Genomic DNA, 11,646 nt, shown 5'->3' on the forward strand with positions numbered 1-11,646 from the left:
CAGAATGGATTAAAAAAAATCACAATACTGCATACAAGAATCACAGCTCAGCAATAAGAACAGGCATGACCACAGAGTAAAGCACTAGAAAAAGGTTTTTAGGTGTATGCCATGATGAGCATGGGCATGCCAAGTATGTGGTACAAAATGAAAATGTGGTCAATAAAATAGAGGAGGATGTGGGTCATCTGGCAGTTTCAAGAATTGAGGTAAGTAGGGAGGGAGTGCCTTCAGAGTTTCTAGGACATCTGAAATGCATGCTCTGGGTGGTCTCTAGTGCTTGCTTGTGTAGCCTGGCTTGGCCTTGGGCTGTTAGAGTGTCAGATGAGGTTGGAAGCAGACTCTCCATTGCTTATATATATTTTTTCCTTGATCGTCATGGTGCAGAATCTTATCTTCAGATACTTGCAAAATCGACCTTGAATTCAGGTCTAAAGAGGAATTCAACTCCAACTTTCATCAACTTTCCTCTGAAAGGAAAACCCAAAAAGATCAATACATTTGAGTTTCAGGTGCAAGGGTTTTCAGCTGAATGGATTTCCTGGTGGGTCGCAGACAGAATTGATGTCAATATTAGAGTAATTAGAGCTCCAAATCATGCTGGACCCCTAATGTTAGGATTGTTTCTGGCTGTTATTGATGGACTTGTGTCTCTGTGAAGAAGCAATATGGAATTCCCCTTTAATAAAATGGGGTGGCCTTTTGCAGCTTTGTGTTTTGTACTTGTTATGACATCTGGCCAAATGTGGAACCATATAAAAGAGCTACTATATGCTCATAAAAATCCCCATAGAGGACAAGTGAATTATATCCACAGGAGCAGCCAGAACCAGTTTGTAGCTGAAACCCACATCATTATTCTCTTCAATAGTGGGGTTTACCTTAGGTATGGTTATTTTATATGAAGCTGCTACCTTTCACATAGGTATTGGGAAGAGAAGGATGATGTGCAGTGCTGGGATTGGACTAGTGTTATTCTTCAGTTGGATGCTCTCTATCTTTCAATCAAAATACCATGGCTATTTATACAGATTTCTGATGAGTTAAAGAGGATTCCAGAGAAACATTGACAATGGTAATGGAAACTGAAAAGTAAAACTATTTGGTGTTTGAAGAATGAAACTCACATATTTTTCATTACTTCTTTGTGTCAGGTGATCTAAATAGTTAATCATTCAACCAAAGATGTGTAGTGCCTTAACAAGCAGTTATAAGATCATGAAATATTTGGAATTATGCTCCTTTTAAGCTTTCCTTCCCAATGAACTTATGAAACATTTGGTTTTTGTGGAATTAAGTACATAATGAAAAAGTTTAACTACTACTTCATTTTACTTAAGGTAAAACTCAAAATTACTAGAGTTAACTTTCAGTCATCTGATTTAATCTTATCTAAGATTGGAGATGGAAGGTTCTGAGCAGGAATTTCTGCCTGTTGCAAACAACTGAGTCTGGAAGACATCGTTACTTTTCCTTCTTTGTGAAGATGTATGTGCTTTACCTCTTGGGCCAAGGTATCATATTCACTGTGTAATCTGAAAATGGACCGTGTAGCCTTTGGAAAGATACAGGTCTTCTTGTGCCTTTTTGACTGAAATCAGCTACATATGCCTCCTTTTACACATTAAGAAGTACCTCTAATTAAAGTCTATGATTTGTGCATGAGTATGCTATAACTACCTTGTATATGGAAAGATTTCTCATTCATTCTGTTTCTAGTTTTATTTAAAGTGGCCCTTCTCTAATAATAGCAGTTTGTTGCTAAAAATCAGTATGACTTACAAAAATTGTCTCAAATGTTTCTGTAAGTTACACATTATCATTAATTTAGTTTTTACCTAACAGAAAAATAACCTGAGTTGTGCTCATGAAAATGACTCAGAATGAGAAAACAAAATCATGAAATATTGGTTTGTTGCCTAGGTATAGAAATGAAATGGTTTTACCAGGCTGTGGTACATGAAAGCTGAGCTCTGTGAGTTTGTGGTCAGCATGAGCTACATAGTGAGACCCCATATTCAGGAAAAAAAGAAAAAAAAGGAAGGAAGAAAACTAACATGTTTTCAAGCTGAGGCTGTGGCTCAGAGGTAAAGTGCATGCCTAGCAAGAGTAACACTCTGTGTTCAATCCCAATGCCTTAGATAAAAAGAAAGATTTCTTGAAACCCTGTCTGTGTATTTTCTTTCCTTTTGGTAGTACTATTCCTTGAAACCTAGTCTTTTGTTTTTTTAAAACGCATATGCCGTAAGACATGCACTATAAATGTTTCCTGAAACCTAGTATGGCTCTTGTTTTGATTTTTGTGTTTATTTGTGTGCCAGTTCTCTAAAAAAAATGTCTCTTGAAACCTCTCTTTTTGTGACAGAACACTAGCTGGTCTTACCTCTCTTATGGAGAGCTGCCTTGCCTCCAGCTCACATTCATCCCCATGTCTCAGCTTCTCAAGTGCTGGGATAGCAGGCATGTGTCACCTTTGACTGTTATCTGATTTTGCTATCAGCTTAGCTTTTTATTTACCCCATAAATTAGAGATACAAAGAATGGTGGCAGGCACTTGCCTCTGCTCTTAGCTACCTTGCTGGCTGAAGTAGAATCCACAAAGTCCAAGAACTTCAGACAGTCTGGCATCATATTAATACCTCATCTCAAAAATATGTCAGAAAATAAAACTATGAAGGGATTTTGTTTGAATTTTATCTTTCTTTCCTGGTAGTGGAAATAACCATATATGCTAACCAGTTTTCCACAATGAATATTTAAATAGTGGTTATAATGTGGCTGACTCTGGCTTTCACCATAGTTATAAAGAGTAATCTGAAGTGCCACTGTTGAGAAGGTATAGGTTTGGACTGGAGTGCTGTGCTAGAACACTTACAAGGCTGTGGGTTCAAGCCCAAATACCACAAAAACTTAGGAATGTAGCTGAAAAGTGGAAATATTACATTTAAAATATAGACATGGGTATGTGTTTGAGTTCATACAGTGCTTGCCTAGCATACATGGGTTCGATCCACAACATCACATAAGCATGATATGGTAGCACATGTGTATAATCACAGTGCACCCAGGAGATAGATACAGGAAAATCAGAAGTTCAATCTCATCCTTGAGTAGATAATAAGTTTAAGGCCAACCTGAGCTACATAAGACTCTATCTCAAAGACATAAAAGAAAAAAAAAGATACTGTGACTATTCTTTGCATTGATCATGCAATAGCCTTCCCATGTCTTATATAATAGAGATTTATAGAAATAGATGGACATAATTGGCCCAGAAAAATATTTGTGGTGGTTTGTTGTTGCTACAAATTTGAGGAATAGGAGGACACACTTGATTGTTCCTTGTAAATTGAGAGATTTCTAATTCCTTATCTGCTATTCTTGTACTTCTTCCTGCCTAATGAATTTATGCAGTGATTCTTAGGAAATTGGTGTGAAGACTTATAAAGTTGAACCGGGCAACACTCTTACTGTGTAACCGCTAACTGCTCGTGTCTCCTGTGGTCAGTGTTTTGTGTGTTCTGTGTTTAAGAGCAGAATTCTTTGGATTTCTAAGTTCGAGGTCAGCCTGGTCTACAAAGTTGTGGGGCAGTGGGCTGTTCTGGCAGCCTGGGTCCAGTTGAGCTACCACCTTGGAACCCTGAAGCACCCACTGAGCAGAATAAATTTGTTCACAAGGGATGGTAAGAGTTCGGTGGTAGCTCCTCAGACCTTGGCTCAGATTTCAGCCTGAATTCCCCACAATGGCCCAAGTAGGAGATGTGTGAAATATTGGTCAAGCTCTCTTACATGCAAATAAAGATTCTCAGCCCAAACCAATGAGAGTTAACTGCTGCTGAAATCTGAATGACCCAAAAAACTATATATAAATATAAATATATATATATATATATATATACATATGTGTATGTGTAGACATATATATGTATACACACTACACACACACACATACACACACACACACACACACACACACACACACACACACACACACACACACATCATATCCAGGGAAGTATAGCACATGAAAGATCTACTCTATTGTCTGAGCCTTTTGTTCTAAGAGCTGTAACACTCGGAAGAAGTATGCTCTCCTGAAATGTGGCCTGAAGCTGCGCCATACTCCTCATTGGCTAGTCAGCCTGTTGGTTTATCCTGACCTGACTCAGTTCAGGGCAGTGGAGAAATCGAGTGGCCTGAAAGATGCCCATGCTTTCTCAATTCCCTTTGCTAGGGCTCCTGCACCAGCCAGGCCAGAGATCTCTGTGGATAGCCTCTGGCATTCAGGACCACACAGAGTGAGTTCCAGGACAGCCAGGACTACACAGAGAAACCCTGTCTCAAAAACAAACAAACAAACAAACAAACAAAAAAAGAAATGAAGAAGAGCAGAATTCTTCAGTTCAGAGAAAGGCATGCTCTGACTAAAATCTGTGGAAATCAGATTTTCTCATTTAAAATAGTGTTACTTTTGTGAAAATTTTAATTTATCTTCTATATGTAGTGTCTTAAGTACATTCTTAATTTAATTTTAATTTTCTAGTACTGGTATAAATGTAATTCATTATGTATTTTAAAATACTGTTCAAAAATGCTACATTATTATATCAAAGATAACCAAATGTCTGGCTTACTGTTTCCTGTCAGTAAACTTTTACAATCTTAGAAAAAAAATGAAAAAGATTTTCGTAACAAACGGATACCAAAACAATCAAATATAACCGTTTTAATATGTAACAAGGGAGATTTTAAGCCAAGTTAATCAAAATAGATGAGGAGTGCAGATATCACATAGTCATCAAAAGAAAAATCCAACAAGATGACATTTTAATTCTGAACATATATGTCCCAAGATTAAGGACACCCACATTCATCAAAGAAATATGACTAAAGCTTAAAGCACACATTAAAATCCACACATAAGTAGTGAGAGACTTCATCAACCCCACTCTCACTGACAGTTCATTTAGAAACAAAGCAGACAAGTAATGGAATTAGCAGGCCTTATGGCTCAAATGGACCTAATAGATATATACATTTCTATGAACATTTCATGAAAACACAAAAGATTGCACATTTCTCTAAGCAACTCAAGGTTCAAATGGACCTAATAGGTATGAACAGAACATTTCACCTAAACACAAAACAGTATACTTTTTTTCTTAGTACCTCATGGAACATTTTCCAAACAAACCAAATCTTTTTTGTTTTTTTGTTTGTTTCTTTGTTTTTCGAGACAGGGTTTCTCTGTATAGCCCTGGCTGTCCTGGAGCTCACTCTGTAGACCAGGCTGGCCTCAAACTCAGAAATCTGCCTGCCTCTGCCTCCCAAGTGCTGGGATTAAAGGTATGCGCCAACACCTCCTGAAACATTTTCCAAAATTGGCCATATACTTGACCACAAATCAAGTCTCAACAGATAACAGAAAATCCAAATAGCTCTTGTTGGCATTCTGTCTAAACTCCACCCCCACAGTTCCTGGCAGCAGCCAGCTAAACCTGGCCCTATTAAAGGGGCATCTTGACCCCACCTCTCTCTCTTCTCTCTCTTACTCCTGCTTGTCTCCCTTACCTGTTCTTGCCTGTTGTCCCTTTATAACCCCTTTCTCTCTATTCCCTTCCTCCCTCTCTCCACGTGGTCATGGCCATCCCCTACTTCTCTATTCTCTCCTTCTCTCTGCCTTTCTCTGCCTCTGCTACCCTCTTAACACCCCTCCCCAAGCCCTAAATAAACTCTATTCTATAATATATGGTCATGTGGCTGTTCCCTCAGGGGGAAGGGATGCCTTGGCATGGGCCTACTGAGGCACCTCCTTCCCCTACATCCTGACAGAACATATTCTTATAGCTCTTTCCCTTTTTATGATCAAAACACATATCAGTATTATATCTGAACACTATGGATTAAAGCTGGACTTCAAAAACAAACAAGCAATAGAAACAACAGAAAGCGTACAAACTCAAGGAAACTGAACAGTTCTCTACTGGATAACAAGTGAATCAAGGAGGAAATATAGAAAGAAATGAAAGACTTCAGAGAAATCAATGCAAGCAAATGCAGAACAGAACCAGACTTATGGATCACAGTGAAAGAAGTGCTAAGAGGAAAGTTCCTACTATGAGTGCCTTCATAGAGAAATTATTGAGATCATATACTTTCTACTTTGGAGCACATCTGAAATCTCTAGAGCAAAAAGAAGCAAAAACTCCCAAAAGGATTAGATGGCAGGAAATAAACATGGAGCTAAAATCAATAAAATAAAAACAGAATAATACAAAGAATAAATGAAGCAAAAAGTTTTTTCTTTGAGAAAATTAACAAGAATAAATATCCTCTGTTCAAATTAACTAAAAGAGAGAATATACAAATTGAAAAATCAGGCAAAGTAGGGTTTGTGGGGACATAATAACAGACATAGAAAAATTACTAGGAAGAAGTGAGCCTGTCATGATGGTCAAGGAAGTCTTGCAGCTGACTTGCTATCAACCAGGCCTCAGATGATGGTCTGACTTATTAGCAAGCAGGTGCTTCATTATCCATGCAAGTTTCAAGAGAACAAAATATTCAAATTTTTATTAGACCTATAATCCATTTTAAAGAATCTAAGAAATGTCACCTCCAAATCAAAAACATTTAATAAATGACAGTCTGCTTTTATGCTGGAAATGTTCATTGTTTGAAATCCCTCCAGACAAACAGAAAATATCTTAACAAGTCTTTTTGTGAATAGCAAACACTAATACTGAATTTCTTTTACTATATATGTTATGATCTACACTATGAAACCAGACAAGTATATTTTAGCTAATCTATCCTATTTACTGAGTTTTATTCTTCCACAGTGATACCCTGTATGAACTCCTATTTTAATCTACATTTTCAGAGACATTTAAGCTTATAATAAAAGGAGACAATGAATCTGTAACCTATTCTCTTGGCCAGTCAGAGTTGGTCAATTGTCTTTTTTTACCCTACATCAATTATATTGTTTGACTTAGCTAATGTTCAGATAACCCAAGCAGATTGTGGGAAAAATGGCCTCATCTAGATATGTGCTTGTCTGTGCATAATGATCTCCAGGGCAAAAGGAAGACTTCCAAATAGTGGACAGACAATGTTCATTTTAGGATTTCTCTAAAAAGTATCTGACATAATTTTTCTCAGGTAATAACATTAAGTGAATCACAATGTTTCCAATGAGGCAAACCACCAAAACTCCAAAGTTAGAGATAGAACAGTAACTGTAGCAATCTGCTCACCTTCACTAAAATTATGTTAACCTATGCTGGCTTTGTGACTGTACTGGCTTGTTTTGTGTTAACTTGACACAAGCTTGAGTTATCACAGAGAAAGGAGCCTCTCTTGAGGAAATGCCTCCATGAGATCCAGCTGTAAGGCATTTTCTCAATTAGTGATCAAGGGGGGAGGTCCCCTTGTTGGGAGTATCATCTCTTGGCTGGTAGTCTTAGGATCTATAAGAAACCAAGCTGAGCAAGCCAGGGGAAGCAAGTTAATAAGTAACATCCATCCATGGCCTCTGCATCATCTCCTGCTTTCTGACCTGCTTAAGTTCCAGTCCTGACTCCCTTTGGTAATGAACATCAAGGTGAAAGTATCGGCTGAATAAACCCTTTCCTCCACAATTTGCTTCTTGGTCATGATGTTTTGTGCAGGAATAGAAACCCTGACTAAGACAGTGACTCTTGCTCTTTCCAGTGGATATGGTTGTGCTAACACAGAAGCACACAAATTGGCACACATAGAAAAACTCATAAAAACACAAAAGAGAGCATTGTAATAAGTAGAAAAATAACATCTAAGGAGGGGTGGATCTGAGATATATGAGACAAACGTGTAGTGGAATGGTATGATTCTCCTTGCCTTCTAATGCTAAATGCTGGTTTCTAAAGATGGTTGCCTAGAAGAGCATATCGTCACAAACTCAAAGTGATGTCGTGTGAACCTTCTCCCCAATTTAACCAGACAATAAATGGTTAAAGCATATGATAGGGCAGTGAAGGGAGAAAAGTGGGATTGGAAGTTTGAGTGAGGGTGATGCAGGGACAGAGAGGAGGAAGGAATACTGAGAAGAAAGAAGTTGCCCTGTACCAAACAAAACTGCATGGCCAGGAGAAACAACTAATAGCAAGGGCTTTGGAGCAGGGGAATGAGTTATACAGCTCTAGACCTTCCCATCTATACTGAATAAAATACATGGTTATTGTCCTTTATATGGGCTTGCTAGGACTGTAATAATCTTCCTGACAATAAACATGTAACAAGCACTGAGTTTATTTTATGTTGTCCATGTACTACAAGATATGGTCCTGCTCTGAAGAGTCTTTTGTATATCAAGTGACAACACCCCAGTAGACAAGTCTTATTTCTTTTCTGAGAAGTTTTCAGGTAGGGATAGCTTCCAAGATTGAGATGGGGTCTTGTGTCTCAACATTAGACCCCATTGGGCTTAGACCAGAAATAAAGTATAATAAGGTAAAATGAAAACTATCACACAAAGCTTGGACATGCAAATCAAGGGAAGGAAAAATGCCACAACAGGAGGCACAAAAATCAGAGACCCATTTGTTCATACATTTAGGAATTTCATAAAAATAAATGAAAATATATACTGAATCCCATGCCAGACATTATGCAGTAACAGCCCTTGGAACAAGCAGCTCTAAATAGAAAACCTCCAAAAAACCCCACCTCTCAGAACTCAGGGAAATCCACAGGAGATGAGACTGAAAGAGGGTAAGAGCTGAAGGGAATGAAGGACACCAGGAAGAAAAGACTATCTAAATCAAATGAGCAAAGGTCATGTGAACTCACAGAGACTGAAGCAACAAACACAGAATGATACAGATCAGCACCAGTTCCTCTTTCTATATATTATAGCTCTCAACTTAGTACTAAATTTTTCTATCCATTTTGTCCATTAATGACATCTAGGCTATTTCCAATTTTGGTTAATATCAATAGATCAGCAATAACTCTAGAACCACAGGTGCTGTACAACTACCTCTGTAAGCAAGTCTAGCTCAGTCTTTTTCACTCTGTTGAGTCCTATTAGCCTAAGTCTGAGGAGACATTACAAATGTAGCTCAACTATGTAATGTAAGGCTGAACAATATATGTATGCTATCAGCAAAGAATCTTAATCACATGCCCTTTCATGTGTTATTCTGAGTTGGATAATGATTCCCAGTACAGGAGTTCAGCTGTCTGCTGTTCATGACTGAACCACACAGCAGTCCCCACTCAGTCCAAGTTGGGGTTCTGTATTACACTTGACCTCAAGGTGATTCTAGGATGATTCCCACCTGGCAAAAGGTCAAGTCCTCCATTCCTCTGTAAATTTTGGTCCATATGGAAGAGTGTAATTTTCATCTTTCTGGAATAGTTTTAAATTCAGTGAGAGACATAAACCTTTAAGAGACCCTGTTTCCTACATACTCTGATGTATTCTGCTGGTTTGATACCCAGACACACAGGAGTCAAATGACACAATCAGTGCAGTAACACTTTCTTGTTCAGAAAGTCCACAAACTGAGATCCAACCAACAGACAGTGGCACAGCTCAGATTCATGAGACCGCTCCTGTGACAACCTACAATATGCATTTCTTGAGAAATGTGATCATTTCAGTATTGGTCATACAACATGTCCATATTTATGGACTATAGAATTATATTTGATTTACATATGTACTGAATAATTATGCTAAGCACAAATTAGTTACCCTAACTTTGATTCATGAATAATATACACTTGGTTTCTTTAGGCTTTAGTTATTGTAATGATATTTACCACTAGATCTAGTACCTCAGTTTACCTGTAGAGATGCCAAATATACACCACTGCCCTTACCAAATGTCATGCATCTGTATCTATCTCATGTAGTTACTGTGTTTTCCTTCCAATAAGGAGTGATGAAATGAAGCTTTTCTGTTTCTGTATATTAATAGTATCCTGAAGTTCTATTTGTTGTTTTGAAAGTGACCACTATTATGAATGGTACACACACACACACACACACACACACACACACACACACTGATTGTGGCATTTGACTCCTGTGTATCTGGGTATCAAACCAGCCGAATATATTCTGGGTATGAAGGAACCATCCTTAATTTTACTTATATATGTTTACTTTAATTTCTGTAAATTAATGTTTTAAATGTGTTTTAACAGATAATTAGAAATGTGCCTTCATCATGGACAGAAGCAGAACCCATGAGGCTTCATCTTTCTCGGAAGATTACTGGAAAATAAGGTTGTGGAAGGGACTGACATTTTTTTTTCAGTGGTATTGCTACTGTTAAGTTGTCAACACTCTCACCCACACTAAATCATGAAATTCTAATTAAATTCTTTGGTTTACAAAATAAAAGAAGACAATGAATTATACTGGCTGTCCTTGTGTGTCAACTTGGCACCAGCTAATGTCATCAGAAAAGAAGGAGCCTCAGTTGAAGAAATCCCTCCATGAGATCCAACTATAATGCATTTTCTCAATTAATGATCAATGGGGCAGGACCCAGCCCACTGGGGGTCTGAGTCCTGTGCTGAGCTAATAGTCTTGAGTTCGTTTTCAAAGCAGGCTGAGCAAGCCATATGGAGTAAGCCAGTAGGCAGCACCCTCCATGGCCTCTGTATCAGCTGCTGCCTCCAGGTTCCAGTCCTGCTTGCTATCCTGTCCTGACTCACTGTGTCTTGTACAGTATTATATAGCTGTGTCCTCAGTTTTCAAGTTGTTCATTTGCAGGAAGAGCATGCTTTTCGAATCATCTCTGGAGATGGTGAATCTGTCTTTCACTGAATTAGCATAATGTGTTTCATAATCATAAGTTTCACTATCTGTGCTAGCAACTGCTTTCATACCCTTTCCTGGAGCCTGGCAGACCCAGTGAATGTCATAGGCTTCATAGGTGAATCCAGAGGCTGCACATGATAATTTCAATGACCCTTTAGGCTGCACCAATCTTCCACCGGATTCAACAAGTTGTACCTCACTGTGCACACCTGCAAACAGAGAGAATCCTGATCAAGAAACTGCTACACATGTTCACTGTCAATCTTACCAATGAATACTGATGCACACATTTTTGTTTGTTAGCCATGATTACCTTGAAAAAAAGAAAATAATGAAAACTTACTTCAGCCCCAACACCATATTCAGTGTTCTATTTTCAATACTGAAGACTGAACAGAAAGACAGTTCTAGAGTTCTCTGCCTGAATTTCAGGGCCGGTTTTAAATAGCAAGGTAAGACCTTATTTGCATACCTTCCTTCTATATCTTATACCCTGCTGTGTGAGCCTTAGGGACAGCATGGGATGGTACAAATGTTTGAGAGAAAATGAAGTAACATTACCATGATTTCATTAAAATCTCATTTTTTTGTGTGTTTGGAGTATCATTTTTATAGTCCTAATTTGTATTTGTCCTTTTTTATTGGATTTTTTTTATTTACATTTCAAATATTTTACCCTTTCCCAGTTTTCTCCCTAGAAACCTCCTATCCCATCCCCCTCCTCCAGCTTCGATGAGGGTGTTCCCCCACCCACCCATCCACTTCTGCCTCCCCACCCTGGAATTCTCCTGCATGAAGTCATCTATCAAACCTTCACAAGACAAAGG

General features: G+C 38.2%; 1 pseudogene and 2 gene segments (V, D, J or C); 1 reads left to right on the forward strand and 2 right to left on the reverse strand.

The window, feature by feature from the left end:
• The window catches only part of LOC116080189, a 1,139,691-nt gene that overhangs the window by 1,102,297 nt on the left and 25,748 nt on the right, over positions 1–11,646 (reverse strand).
• Positions 1–11,646, reverse strand: part of LOC116080186 — a 1,015,034-nt gene that overhangs the window by 998,378 nt on the left and 5,010 nt on the right.
• On the forward strand, positions 258–1,047 carry LOC116080406 (annotated as a pseudogene).

The sequence above is a fragment of the Mastomys coucha genome, unplaced genomic scaffold, assembly GCF_008632895.1.
Source record: "Mastomys coucha isolate ucsf_1 unplaced genomic scaffold, UCSF_Mcou_1 pScaffold6, whole genome shotgun sequence".
NCBI lineage: Eukaryota > Metazoa > Chordata > Mammalia > Rodentia > Muridae > Mastomys > Mastomys coucha.